The following is a 15,883-nucleotide window of genomic DNA, read 5'->3' as shown; positions in this document are numbered from 1 at the left end:
AAACACTCCGAAACACCTCGTTCAAGCTTATCTCTCCCTCCCCCGTTTCTAGTCTTCTGTGGCAAGTTAAATCAGGGAAGGATGATAGAATCATCTAATGCTATGAGCAGAGCGCACCTGCAGAGCAATTTATAATTTATTGAGGGAGGTAAACTGATGAGATATTCTGACACTTGACACCGGGACCCTAACATCTTAGGGGGTTTAGAAAACTCTAACCTAGACCTCGGTGTATTATAGTTGTGCAGGTGTCTGTTAACTTTACCTGATATCCTCAATGGCAATATTTTTGCTCCATGGTTCGTCCCATATCCCTTAACGGGAGACACAGATTGATTAATTTCCAATACATCAATCTCACCTACTACACACCTGTTAGGCTGTTTAAATATGGGCTATGCACTACAGCTGACTGTCCAAGAAGTAGTGAGGGGGAGGCAGGTTTTCTCCACATTGCATGGATCTGTCCTGGTACACATAAGTTTTGGTTGTGCACATCCATGGAGTTGGAGGAAATAGTGGGAGTCACATTAGTTGGCTCACCATTACTAGCTCTTCTTGATTGTGATAAGGACTTTTACTAGTGAAGCACAGAGTGGGCATGAGATGGGATCGTGGCTCATTGCCTATCTTAAAAGAATGGCATGCAGATATGGCATACTGTAACACCCAGTCAGACACATATAAAGAGTTAACCCCGGCCACAGACTCGTCCTAAAAATTACTGGGGGCCATATTAAACCGATTTAATTAGTAAGGAAACGGGAGAACCAGAAAGGGAGCAATCGCAAAATCTGAATGGAAACTAGAACACAAACACTGTCTGCCTAATACATGCCACGTGACGTTCTTTGGCTAAAATGTGGCAGAGGTAATATCTCCAGATGCACCATAGGCAATTATTCTTGTTACAAGTTGCTGAACGGGGTGGATGTGTTTCTTCAATTAGTGCCCTCTGATGGGCTATGTTCTCATATTACAGGACTGTATTGCCATAATGTTGGTACTTCTGGTCAACAAGTAATTCTGTATGGTAACTGTTGAAATTATTGTTGTTGAATATTGCAGAAAATCATAAATCAAAAAAAAGAAAAAAACTTACTTAATATCACTATGCTCACTATCAAAACCCTTGTTTGAAAGAACTTCTTAGGCACTGGTAAGAGATGAAGAGGCATAGTCCTGGGATAACTGGGCTACAGCTTTAGCAGGCTACCGAAAGCCTTGGCCTGAGGGTGAAGGTGAAGAAAATTGACTCAAGTTGATCATATTTTCTCTATAGGTAGGAAGACGTAAGGAAATCTAACATATGCAAAAACTAAGGAAAAGAGAATGATTCCCACTAGGCTCAGAATATTGAGCTTAGCTGCTGCACGCCTATGAGGCAAGAGAGCAATGGGTCTCACCGTAAAATATTGGTAGGATAGACTTCAGATGCCTACTAAGTCCCACATTTTAACTTTTCCTGATTTGACGTGCCATTGTCTGGTACATTGTGCTTGCACTCAGTGCATATTGAGGTCTTTAACCTGGCCTGATGAATTATGTCAAATCTGTTGATCTAAGTGCTTGCATGTTCTGTTCTGTGCTTTTTTTCTCATCTGTTACTTCTGCATTGGATGGGCCTTGGTGATCTACACAGCTATACACCACTACTCAGGGTCCAACAGACAACATCAGTCAAAGCAATTTGCAATTTACTAACACAGGAAAGAAACACAATATAATTGGGTATCGTTTGTTCAGAATAGCTCTTCTCTCCTAGTAACATTAAGTAAATACTGCAAACAAAAAACACTAAAGTTCTCTGCATATGCAACCAGCATACAACACCTATTTCATATAATTAGGAATCACCAAGCTCACACCAGGGTGCAGAATATTAAACACACCAAACTGTTCATGCTAACTATGCAAATGTGACCAATGCCTAGAGATCACTGTTCACGCAAGAACACATTCTACTAGGTAACAACAGAGAACATCCAGCAGAACACATTATTTAGATCACTGAGCATATGCAACACAACCAGACATTCTATATCCCTGTTACCAGCAAGCTCACAACACACAACAATTGCAACCATAATAATAAACACTCCCAACATCCAGAACTCATTGGTCAGAACAATCAACATGATTGAAGGACATCTTATAGGTGAATCTCACAAAATACTCCACTCTTCATAAAAATATGACATATCTGGAAATAAAACACATACTCCTTTCAACAACACACACCCAACATCCTTAGACGTTATTCAAGGGACATTAAAATAACACTATAGTCATTTACCTCATTCACTTAAATAAAGCCAGGCAACGAACAAACCAATCATTACAATGATAATTACTCAAACCGATGAAGATCTCCAGCTACACACATCATAACACACTACAAACATAAAAGAAACAGTATTAACCATGCTCACTTTACTGATAAACCTCACCCAAAGAAAGCAGATTCTAGTCTGTGAAGGAATCCCCAACATTTAGGTGTGAAAGTGCCACGGACTGAAGTGAACAAACATCAGATTTTTTTTTATTATAAATGAATGCAGAACTGGGAATTCAAAGCAATTTCACTATTGCAATTAACAGTCTGCACACCCCTGGTGCCAACAGAAAGGGATAGCATGCAGTAGTTTTTAGATATGATCTCATTCAACATTCTACTGTCCCAGGAGTATACATGCCTTTCAAGTAGAAGATTTCCAGATGCTGAGAAAGGGAGTTCATGATGTTTACTCAACACTAAGAGGGACATTGGCTTTGATGTGCTGCAAAGATAAGATAAGATAAGAAGAGATAAGATAAGACAACATAACTTCATCAAAGCATAGTATAACATGACATTGAATGAAACATACCATATAATATAGAACACTTAGGCCCTCATTACAACCCTGGCAGTCGGTGTTAAAGCGGAGGTAAGACCGCCAACAGGCCAGCTGAAAATAAAATGGAATCGCGACCATGGCGGAAACCGGCAACATAGACAGCCACTTTAACACTCCGACCGCCACAGCGGTACAAACAAACACTGCGGCGGTCACTGCCAACAGACAGGCGGAAGACAATGTACCACCCACACTATTATGAGAGGCCAATCTGCCACCTTTTCCGGGGTGGAACCAATGCGAACAAAAACACGGCGGAAACAGGACTTGGAAGGGAAAACACTCACCTCTCCACACCCCAGGAGGAACCAGGACGCCATGGAGCCAGAACTCCAGATACTCCCTGCAATGGTATTCCTGCTCCTCTATCAGGAGCACCAAAGATGGCAGCGACGACCACAGTGAGTACTGCACCTACAACACAGGGGAGGGGGAAGGGAAAAGAGAATGACACACAAATGCAACACGTAACACCCCCATCCTCATCCACAACACCATACTCACAAATACATGCAGCAACATTACATATACCCCCCCACCTTCAATAATGCAAGGACAAAAGGAATTGATGTGAACGAATGTAATCAATAAAAATCAGATAGTGAAATTTCAAAATTCAGTAAATACAAATATGTACACCAACTACACAAGTTCGTATTTACTCAAGTTCGTATATACTCAAACATCGTCCGTGGATCAGAGTCACAAAAGGCATGGGCTAGGCCCACACATGACACCAGTGTTCAAACGGAGAGAACACTGCAGGGGCATCAGATCGAAATGAAATAGGCACCTCAGCCTGATGAATGCACAACACCACTGCTGCACGAGGGGGCTCCATGCTCATTGATGTATCGTGGGGAGTGCAAAGCCACAGTCTCTCAAGTCTCTCCAGTGGGTGGTTTGCCCACTGCTGCATCCTGGGGAGTGCAAAGCCACAATCTCTCAAGTCTCTCCATTGGGTGGGTTGCCCACTGCTGCATCCTGGGGAGTGCAAAGCCACAGTCTCTCAAGTCTCTCCAGTGGGTGGGTTGCCCACTGTATTATCCTGGGGAGTGCAAAGCCACAGTCTCTCAATTCTATCCAGTGGGTGGTTTGCCCACTGCATTATCTTGAGGAGTGCAAAGCCACAGTCTCTCAAGTCTCCCCAGTGGGTGGGTTGCCCACTGCTGCATCCTGGGGAGTGCAAAGCTGCAGTCTCTTAAGTCTCTCCAGTGGGTGGTTTGCCCACTGCATTATCCTGGGAGTGCAAAGCCACAGTCTCTCAAGTCTCTCCAGTGGGTGGTTTGCCCACTGCTGCATACTGGGGAGTGCAAAGCCACAGTCTCTCAAGCCTCTCCAGTGGGTGGGTTGCCCACTGCATTATCCTGGGGAGTGCAAAGCCACAGTCTCTCAAGTGGATAACAGTCTCCGCTGGTTCTGGAGGGGGCTTAGTGCCCAGAGTGATTCATCCTGCAAAAGGACTGAGGAAGTGGATGCCTTTCTCCACTGGTTCTGGAGGGGGCTTTGTGCCCAGAGTGCTTTATCCTGCCAAGAACTGAGGAAGTGGATGCCTTTCTCCACTGGTTCTGGAGGGGGCTTTGTGCCCAGAGTGCTTCATCCTGCCAAGGACTGAGGTAGTGGATGTGATACTCCACTGGTTCTGGAGGGGGCTTTGTGCCCAGAGTGCTTCATCCTGCCAAGGACTGAGGAAGTGGATGCCTTTCTCCACTGGTTCTGGAGGGGGCTTTGTGCCCAGAGTGCTTCATCCTGCCAAGGACTGAGGTAGTGGATGTAATACTCCACTGGTTCTGGAGGGGGCTTTGTGCCCAGAGTGCTTCATCCTGCCAAGGAGTGAGGTAGTGGATGTGATACTCCACTGGTTCTGGAGGGGGCTTTGTCCCAGAGTGCTTCATCCTGCCAAGGACTGAGGCAGTGGATGTGAGACACCACTGACGGTGGTACAACATGCAAGCTGCCCAGGCTCCTGGAACTGACCACCAGCCTCGTACGACTGACCACTGGGGATGGCAGCCATGTCTCCGGTGGTGCCATTGGCTCAGGATGTTGCGGGGCCGCTGGCGGTGCTGGCAGCGGTGTCAGTGGCATCGGTGCTTGCGGTGGACTCAGTGGCATCGGTGCTGGCAGCGGCCTCTATGGCATTGGTGCTGGCAGCAGGCTCTGTGGCATCGGTGCTGTCGGCGGGCTCTGTTGTGGCAGTGCTGCTGGGCGGTCTTTGTGGCGGAGGTGCTGGTGGCAGGCTCAGTGACTGCAGTGCTGGCGGCGGCCTCTGTGGCGGCGGTGCTGGTGGCAGACTCAGTGACTGAGGTGCTGGTGGCGGGCTCAGTGACTGCGGAGCTGGTGGTGGTGCAGGTGGCGGTGCTGGTGGCGGTCATGTCCGCCGTGCAGGTTGGCGTTGACGTGGACCTGACCTTGATTTTCTGGCCCTTCCCCACCTTGGATGGTGGCGCAGCTGTCTTGCCACTATCCACTTTTGTTTTGCCTGAGCCCTTGGTGGCAGGTGTTTTCGCCTTCTCCCTCCGGAATGTGGGCAACTTTTTAACTTTTGGAGGTGGCGGAATGTCCTTGCCCTCGTTCCGTGGAACACTGGCAGCCCTGTTGCTTGGCGCACTCCAAAAGCCCGCAGTTGCTGGCACCACTGTGCCCGGTGAAGTGGTGGCTGAGGTGCTGGGTTGGGACCTCGAAGGCGGGCCCTAGGGGACGGACAGGGGGGGAGGTGTAGGGAAGAAGTCAACATTAGACAGGAAAAGCTTTTTAGACACACTGGGATGGGTAGATGGAGGGGGTTTGGGAGTGGAGGAAGAGGTAGTGGTTGTAGGAGGTGTACGTTTGCTGACTTAGGGTGAATGTGCATGGGCTGGAGGCTGTTGTGAGGTGGATGGTTGTTGGGTGGGTGTGTGGCTGTGCAGTCGTGTAGTTTGGAAGGAGGGCTCACAGACACACTGGTAGATGACACAGGGGATGTGTGAATGGTAGTGGGGTGGTGAGTGCACATGAGCGGTGTGTGGTGATGGGCGTGCTGGTGATGGAGGTACTGGCTGAAGATGTAGTGCATGCAGGTATGAGTGGAGACGAGACAGGTAGGGAGGAGGAGGACGTGGAGGAGGGAAACACAGTGGAGGCAGTGGATGTTGGTATGTGTGCATGAGTATGATGCTTGTGTGAGTGCCTGGTGGATGTGTGGTGCTTATGTTTGCCAGAGCCACCCTTGTGTGTTGAGGTATATGCACGCTGGTCTGATGGTGTGCTTGGGATAGGCTGAGGTACAGGGGATTGGGTCTGGGTGGAGGAAGTTGGAGGGGGGGCTGGACACAGGGACAATGGCTGCCATCAGTGCTGAGGCCAGAGCCTAAAATGCTGTCTGTTGGGCTGCCTGGCCAGAATGAATGCCCTCCAGGTATGCATTTATTTGTTGCAAATGCCTATCAGCACCCTGGATGGCATTCAGAATGGTAGACTGCCCAACAGTGAGGGATCTCAGGAGGTCAATAGCCTCCTCACTGAGGGCAGCAGGGCTGACTGGGGCAGGGCCTGAGGTGCCTGGGGTGAAGGAGATGCCCACCCTCCTGGGAGAGCGGCCACAGGACACACGCTGAGGGGCTACTGGGAGGGCAGTGCTGGTAGGGGGGGTGGCGGCGGGGGTGACGGCGGTACCTGTTGATGGGGTGGGCACAGAGGGGCCTGCCACCGCAAGGGAGCTCCCATCAGAGGAAGAGTTGCTGTAGCTGATGTCACCTCCTGTCCCTGCTGTGGAGCTCCCCTCGCCCTCCGTCCCACTGGTGGCTTCAGAATCTGTTGTCTTGCCCTTCAGGGCCATGTGGGATGCAGTTCCCTCCTGCTCCGGTGCCACTGCTCCTCCACCTGATGATGCTAATGCACACAAGAACAGGGAGACCACAAAAAGGGGGGAGGAGACCGAAGAAAGACATGTTCAGTGCATACAATACCACTACCGTTGGCGGACACTACAGACACAGCAGCCCTCTGCACTACGCCATGCACTTAGAGTTCCCTAATTAATCACAGGGACATGGGGTACAAGGCTGTTGCCCGATTTCAGCACACATGGAAGTCACAGGAGCCTGACTAGGTGTGGTGGCTCTCACCACTGGTGGGGTTGGGGTGCCACATAGCCTGCCTCACGAAGGGACCTTGCCTACAAAACTCGCCCTGGCCTAGGGGAACCCACAGCCCACCTCCCCCACCCAGACACCTTGCAATGCGCACAGGGTCAGACGAATATGACTGTACTCACCCCCTTATGGCTGCTGTGATGCCCTCAAGCGCCCATCCAACTCTGGATAGGCCACCGCCAGGATCTGGAACATCAGGGGGGTCATGTTGCGACAGGCACCCCTCCCACTTTGGAAGGCCATCCCCAGCTGGGCCTCTGCCTTCTTTTTGCTCCAGCGGCGAATGTCCTCCCATCTTTTACGGCAGTGGGTGATCCGTCTGTGGTGGACCTCCAGGGTCCAGATTTCCTTGGCGATGAAACGCCAAATATCCTTCTGGTGGGCGCTGACCTAGAGGAATAGTGCAGGGGAAAAGGAAAATCTTTAACCGTCCGGACCGTCACAGTCATTGGCCCACGTTCCCACCCTTGCCCTGACGCACATCCACTCACCATCCACTCATGCAGGCCTCAGTCGCCCCTCGTATCTTCCATCCACACCACTCCAACCAGGCATTGCCCATACAGCATGCTCACACTGTACTCACTTGTTTGTCTGGAGTACCGTAAAGTAGCGTGTACTGGGGGAGGACCCCATCCACTAACTTCTCCAACTCCTCCGAAGTGAAAGCAGGGGGCCTTTCCCCTGACACATGAGCCACCGTCGCTTCCAGACTGAGGTCACAGCAGCACTTGCAGTGTAGGTCCTCTCCTGTCGAAGGTCAGGTATCAAGTGAGTGAACAGACAGAAAATGGCGGTCACGTCCGCAGCGGTGCGTACTATCACCGCCGGCGTACATCGTCATTGGCTCCTGGGACCCATCGGGTCCAATGTTAACCAATGCAGGATTGCGCCGTGGTCTTCGACCGCCTACCGCGACGGTGTACAACGCCAGAGCAGTTACCTCATATCCCCTTGTCCCCCCTTATAGGTCAGGCAGCCGCCATTTCACCGGGCCACATGGTATTATTTTTAAATGCATCACACCTATCTAGGTCTTGCATACACACAGTGACAGGCACATTGTGGGTTGGCAAATGTGTGCAATAATTAATTTTTTAATACCTCAGTGTTGGCTGACTCTCTGCTCGCTGTTCTTGTCCATAGGGCACGTCCCATGGGGCAGGTGAGGAGATGGCGGCATCCTCCGGGGTACAGGCCGCTGGTGGACCTGTCGACAATGGAAGAGAGACACGTAATAGTCACCTACAGATTGATCGTGCAACGATCCATGAACTGTGTGCCTAGTTGGAGCCAGACCTGATGTCAGTTATCCGCCATCCCACAGGCATCCCCCCTCTAGTGCAGGTCCTGTCAGTACTCCATTTTCTGGCAAGTGGGTCTTTTCAAACAACAGTGGCCATTGCATCAGGGATGTCCCAGCCAATGTTCTCTAACGTGTTGTTCAGAGTGTTGTCTGCCCTGCTGAAACACATGCGCAGCTACATCGTTTTCCCTCAGGTGGAGCATTTGCCCACAGTGAAAGGTGACTTCTATGCCCTGGGACATATCCCCAACATCATAGGGGCCATTGATGGGACACCTGTGGCATTGGTACCCCCCCGCAGGAGTGAACAGTTGTACAGAAACCGGAAGAGCTACCATTCAATGAATGTGCAGATGGTGTGTTTGGCCGATCAGTACATCTCCCATGTGAATGCCAAGTTTCCAGCTCAGTGCACAACGCTTACATTTTGAGGAACAGCAGCATCCCTTATGTGATGGGGCAACTCCAGAGGCACCATGTGTGGCTAATAGGTGAGGACAAGGACCCTATACCGTGTGAATAGTTGTCTGAGTCTGGGGTTGTCCCTAAGGGTTAGTGTGTGTCTAACAGTTGTCCCTCGACATTTGCAGGTGACTCTGGGTACCCCAACCTGTCATGGCTACTGACCCCAGTGAGAAATTCCAGGACAAGGGCAGATGAACGCTACAATGAGGCATGTGGGCGAACTAGGAGAGTGATCGAAAGGACCTTCGGCCGCCTGAAGGCCAGGTTCCGGTGCCTCCATATGACAGGTGGTTCTCTCCTACTCACCAAAGAAGGTGTGCCAGATAATTATGGCCTGCTGTATGCTGCACAACCTGGCTTTGCAACGACAGGTACCTTTTCTGCAGGAGGATGGTCCAGAAGGAGGTCTTGTGGCAGCTGTGGAGCCTGTGGACAGTGAAGAAGAAGAGGAGGATATCGACAACAGAAACAACATTATCCAGCAATACTTCCAGTGAGACACAGGTAAGAAGATGTCACTGGCTCACACATCTCATACAATTGTAAGACCTATCATATGTCTGTTACTTTCACCCAGTGTATGGACCCTGACTTGTCACTTTGCCTTTCCATTTCACAGATGCGGGACCGTGTGACCTCTGCTATATTACCTCATGGACTAGAGCTGTGTGATATAGGTACGTTGACAATACAATCGACATTGCTATTTTCCTTAGTTATTGCAAATACACATTTGTGAAAGCACAGACTGACTCCAGATTGTTTTGTGATTGAAGGGTGTTTATTTCAGAGCAAATTAGTGGAGGGGGTTGTAAAATGGGCAGGGGTGATGGTGGAGGATTGTCCATGGCAGAGTCTAGTCTTTTTGTTTCACAGGTGCATTGTCCAAAGGGGCATAGGACGTGGAGCTAGGGCAATTGATGGATGGACAGGGTGACGAAGTGGGACAGAAGGATGACATTCAGGGTGGTCTCATTTCCTGGCGGGGGTCTTGGCATTGTTCTCTGTCTGTGTCCTGGATCTCAGGTACCGTTTGCGGGGTGGTTCTCCATCTGCCGGGGGTGGGGTGCTGGTGTTGAGGTCCTGTGGCGTTGCCTCCTGTCCACTAGCACTGGAGGTGGTGGTGGGCTGTTCATCATCCAGGCTAGTGTCAGGGGCCCCTTGTTGTGCCACAGTGGCCCTCCTGGTGTTCACAAGGTCCTTCAGCACCCCTACAATGGTGACCAGGATGGTGTTGTTGGACTTGAGTTCCTCCCTGATCCCCAAATACTGTTCCTCCTGCAGCTGCTGGGTCTCCTGAAATTGGTGGTACGCTCCCATGATGTTGGAGAGGGCCTCGTAGAGAGTGGGTTCCCTGGGCCTGTCCTCCCCCTGTCGCACAGCAATCGTCCCAGTTCCCCTGTTTTCCTGTTCCTCTGTCCCCTGAAACGTGTGCCCACTGCCACTGTCCCCAGGTCCCTGATGTTCTTGGGGTGGTGGGTTTCCAGGGTTCACTGTAGTGGTGGACACACTGCTGATTGACGTGTCCTGGGAACAGAGGGATGGGCCCGCTGGGTGGGTGCTGTGCTGGTGTTTCCTGAAGGGGGAGGCTCTGTTGTGGCATGTGCCAGTGTCAGGGGAACCAACTGTCCCGAGGTCCCAGATGGGCCGGGTTGGTCATCTTGATCCAGTTGGACAGAGCTGCTGTCATCACTGTGGGCCTTTTCTGTGGGGGGAGTGGACATGTCTGGAATCTCCTGTCCGGTGACGTTGTGTAGGGGTCCTGCAGGGGTGAAAAGGCATGATTATTGCATCTGTGTGTGCCATTGTGTGCAATGGGTGGGTGACCCTGTACTCCAGTGCTTGCATTCTTGTGTAGGACCTTGTGTGATAGTTGGTTTGGGGATCTGTGTGGGTATCTGTAGTGGATATGCTTTGGTGATGGGTGTCCATGCTTTGTTGTTGCATGCAGGGCTTGTTATTGGGATGTGTGGGTTGTGATAGTGGGGCATATGTGAGGTGTTGGAGTGATGGGGGTGAGGGTGGGATATGTGATAGCATGCAGGTAGGGTGGGGGATGTAATAGTTAAGATTTGACTTACCAGAGTCCATTCCTCCTGCTACTCCTGCGAGGCCGTCAGGATGCAGTATAGCCAAGACCTGTTCCTCCCATGTTGTTAGTTGTGGGGGAGGAGGTGGGGGTCCGCCGCCAGTCCTCTGCACTGCAATCTGGTGTCTTGAGACCACGGAACGCACCTTCCCCCGTAGGTCGTTCCACCTTTTGCTGATGTCATCCCGTGTTCTTGGATGCTGTCCCACTGCGTTGACCCTGTCTATGATTCTGTGCCATAGCTCCATCTTCCTAGCTATGGAGATGTGCTGCACCTGTGATCCGAATAGCTGTGGCTCTACCCGGATGATTTCCTCCACCATGACCCTGACCTCCTCCTCAGAGAACCTGGGGTGTCTTTGCAGTGCCATGGTGTGGTGTGGGTGATGTGTGGGGTGGTGTGTGTTGTGATGTGTGAGGGGATATGTTTGTGTGTGTTGTCTGAGGTGCGTGGATGTTGTGTGAGTGATGGTGTTGTGTGCCTGTGGATGCTAGTATTGTTGATGGTGGTGTCTCTCTGTGTGCTTCTTTCTCAATTGTTGTCGTAGGGGTTTGTGGGTGATGTGGGTATGTGTTTTATATTGTATTGAGTGTGTTTGAGTGGTGTGTGTATGTGTATCAGGTGTGTGTATTTCGAATTGTCCAATGTGGTTGTGTTTTGTATATGTGTGTGTATTTTGAGCTCGGCGGTGTGTACCGCCAATGGAATACCGCAGTTGAAAGACCGCCGCGTGGATTAGTGGGTCGTGATAGTGTGGGCGTATTCCTGTTGGTGTGACGGTGTCGGTTTTGTTATCACCAGTTTATCACTGACCTTTGGTGTGGCGGACTTGTGTGGGTGTCTGGATTTTGGCAGATTCTGGCCTGTGGGTCATAATAGCTGTAGCGGGATTCCTCCGCCGCAGCGGTGTGTTGGCGGTCTTCTGCACGGCAGTAAGCGGGATTTACTGCCAATGTTGTAATGAGGGCCTTATTGTACCATAACAATATGTAACAAAACATAAAGCACAATATAACATAATGCAAAATATGGTCACTATTAAAGTAACATATTATTTAAATTATAGCATGTGTGTTACAGTGGTATTGTACTCTGAATAGACACCGCATTATTTTTTACCCTCTTATATGTGTTTTAAAGTCCACAACATAGGGACATATTAATGAGCCCCTAATGCCACTGAAGTGCAACTTTTCACTTAATGCCCTGGGCCGTATTTACAAGGTGATATTAAGCCACTTTTTTGTGGCTCAACATCACCTTGTAAATACAAACCCTTCACATTATTTGCGTGGAAGGGGCTTGTAATGGGTGTAGTGGGCGTGCCACAGCAATACCTATTTCATTTTGACACTGCCTCAGATTTATGAGTTTTCGTAAACCTGAGGCAGTGCCAAAATCTAACGCCCCGTAGGGGTGGCATTAGCAAGGCACAACAAGGAGGAATACTTTTATTCCTCCTTGTTTTTTGCTTTTTCTATGTGTGCTGCATTCTACAGCATGTATAGAAAGAGCAAAATGCCAGACATGATTGTTTATGTCTCTCAAGGTGTCCCTTCCTGCACATAAACAATCATTTCAAAATGGCCCTTTAGCACTTCTGTGTGTGCCACATTTTGCAGCACACACGGAAGTGCCAACACATAAACAATCAAACCACTCAATGCACACATCCTTGCACGATGGGGCAAGGATGCCTGCGTTGGCGCTAGACAGCTCAATTTAGCTCCACGCAGGGGACAACATAGGGGTGCGCCGTATTCAATACAGTGCATTCCTGCATTGTGAACATGACAATGCGCAGCACTGCCAATTTTGGCACAACGTTGTGCTCCGTCATTTTCCGTTAAATATGGGCCATGATCCGTGAATCCTTAACAAATGTCATTTTTGGGTACAATTCTCCTATGGCCTTGCCATTTGAAATAAACTCTCCATAGATATACATGAATACAACAATTGTTTAGTTGACTAGTTAGGTCCTATTGATATAGTAACAAAAATGACAGCTTCTTGGCCTAGAGTCAATATGCATACAGAAATGTCCTCACTTCTCCCGAAATCAGTTTATATTTTGCCTTCTGGATCTGCACCATATTTTCGCACGTCTCAACCTTGTTTCACGCATCTGCTGTGAAGATGCAGCTTTATCTGAGAGTATTTAATGAGACATTCCGGGGTGTTCACACCAGTTCTTTGTCTACTGACAGTCATTACTCTATTTAAATTTGGACATGTTTTCAAGGTAACATGTTCAAGATTTATGCGCTATTTATCTTCCTATTTATCTTCAAGGGCGAATCTATTAGAATATTCTGGGCTATAATGAGCTGTGGGGATAAATCAATATAATCATTTGACCTTTTATTGATGTTTGTTGTTTGCTGTGATGTGTATCCCTGTGCTGATGGCCACAGCAGTTTCTGTTCTGTCTCAGATAAATAAATCATCGGAATAACAGGTTCGCTAAGTTCAGGGGAGATCCAAGCACTTAAATAGCATACTTAAGTTTCACCACTCGATGTTATGGTTTGCAATGGCCACGAAGTATAGCTTATGCCAGTGTGCAATAAGAGGAAAAAACATTTTCAAGTCATCATTAATAACAACGCTGTTTTAATTATAGTTGTCTTGGATAATCATATGTTTTTGAAAATGTGAAATGTCTGCAATATGATCATATGAACAAGGGAAAACGAAATAGTACTAATACCTACGCCAGCTCTGACTATACCTCCTGCGCCAGAAGGGGTCTGAGAAGTTGAAAGATACAAGAAGCTGAAAGCTACCCAGTAACATTAAATATAAACCTACAGCCATTCCACTTTGGAATTAAAGGTGCTTCCAAAGTCTCAAACTACCTTATTTTTATATAAAACACATCCCTAGGTGTCTAAGGGGTGTTGTGCCTTATAACTATAATCAGGGACATTGAAATAAATGTTTTATGCCCAGGTGAGGGGAAAACTGCTTAGTTCATTTTTCATTTTTCACCATTGTATTACAGTAGCTCCATGGGCTAACATTGGAAAACTGTATGAAAGTATAACTATCGCTAGGAAAGAGTTTCAATTTTCATTCTTGGACTTAAAATGCTAGTTATAATAAATCCAACAAATTGCCACTGTTAGATTTATTATAACTATCACAAAAAATAAGCTTTAGAACTAGCTTTTCTGGTGAGACAAAATCAAGCTCTCCAGCTGCTCTTCTCTGATTGGCCAGCCTCTGCCAGGCTGAGCCAAGCTTCCTTAATCAGGTGTGAAGTGGCCTGCATAGAGACAATGGGACATCTGGTAAGGGGAGATCTGCAAGCTGTGGAGCAAAAGGAAGGAAAGGGGCTGGGATCAAAACTGGTCTTCAAAGGGGAATGGCACTTAGGACAGAACTCAGGCTCTCCTCTGCTTTCTCCCACCCTAGCCAGATGGGAGCCCAGTAATTAGATCAGCAGAGAAGCTGAAAGGGGAGTGTTAAGGAAATCAACCACACCAGTGGGATGGCTTAGCCAGATCCTAACCCCAAGGAGAGAATTCCTCAATCTTGGATTTTGTAAGAATGGTGCTTCCTGGGATTGACATTTGCCATACTTCGTAGTAAGTGGTCACCCAAGAAGGTGGCATCCTGAATCCCCATTGGTCATTAGTGCCTCCCTGCTTGCCAGCCCAGTTACACTGAATAAATATGGGAGATTTGCAGAGCAACTCAGGTCACTGCCAGAAACTACAAGAATAAGAAGAACTGCCCTGCTGGAACCATGGTCTGTGCCCTAAATGACTGTGCTCTGCATGACTGCACCTGCTGCACACTGAGGAGCTACAGCTTTACGGACTTTGTCTGGCTTCAAGAAGTGAAGGAGTGGACTCCCTCACAGCAACACGTCACCAGAGCTTCACCTGCACCATCCCCCTCAAGAAGACCCCAGCAGGACTGCCTTGAGTGAACTTTGTAGGAATTGTATATAACAAATCAAGGGGCACCCTGTAATGCAAAAAACAAGGGTAATCAAATCCAAAATAAACAATTGTTCTCCCAGGAACTAATCATTTATATGGTAATAAGATACAAAACAAAAAGTGTGTATGTATATAAATTATCCCTTTCTCCTATTTGGAGGATAGAAACAGACTGATCTGTCAAAATAAACCAACTATGTGCTCCAAGTGATGACATAATGAATAGTGAAAAACAACGTGCCATCCCAGACAAAAAAAGAAGCAAATTATTGGACATGAATTAGACACAAATATCAACATATAGAAAGATTGTATAATTACTTTTCTTGGCTCCTTGATCAGTCGAACCGATCTGGTTACTGGTGGCCATAAACTGTCATCTTAAATTTCAGAAATTGCTAAAGATATTAGGAATCAGCATTTGTCACTTGATTTGGCAGAATCAGTCTTTCTCTCACCATCTTGAGTTGAAGACTGATGAAATGCAGGCCTGAAGTGACAAGGCTCAGTGGTAATAGACTTCCCAGGGTGCTGAGTAGTCACCATGTGTCCTTTGGCAGACACTTCCTGAATGGTTCAGTATTGTAAGCAACATCAGATTTTCTTTTGCCAGTTCAACAATCACAAAATTGAATTTGAGGTCATTTGCACGTCGCCTCTTGTCTGCATAAACGTTCCTTTTCTGTTTGTGAACCAAGTCCCTTGAACAAATCATGTTTTCACTTCTATCTCTTCTGTGGTCCATTGAGGTAACCTTAGTGCCATTGCTCTCCAGAGCATCAAAGTAGCAGGACTTTCACCTGTAGTCCAGTGGAGTGTTGATCAATAAGCTCATAAAGTAGAATTTAATACTGATTTTAAAATGAGCTTCTCAAGAGTTGCATGCTGTACTGCTTTCTTTACCATACTCATTAAAGCCTCAACAAGTACATTGGCCTGTGTCCATAAGGATTTGATCTTTTGATGCCTTTTGTTCAGATGCTCCAGAAATTCTTTAAATTCCAGACCATTTTCAGACTTTACAATGACTGGTATC

The sequence above is a fragment of the Pleurodeles waltl genome, chromosome 4_1 (genome assembly GCF_031143425.1).
Source record: "Pleurodeles waltl isolate 20211129_DDA chromosome 4_1, aPleWal1.hap1.20221129, whole genome shotgun sequence".
Taxonomy (NCBI): Eukaryota; Metazoa; Chordata; class Amphibia; order Caudata; family Salamandridae; genus Pleurodeles; species Pleurodeles waltl.
The sequence above is the reverse complement of the archived record's forward strand: the minus strand, read 5'-3'. Positions refer to the sequence as shown.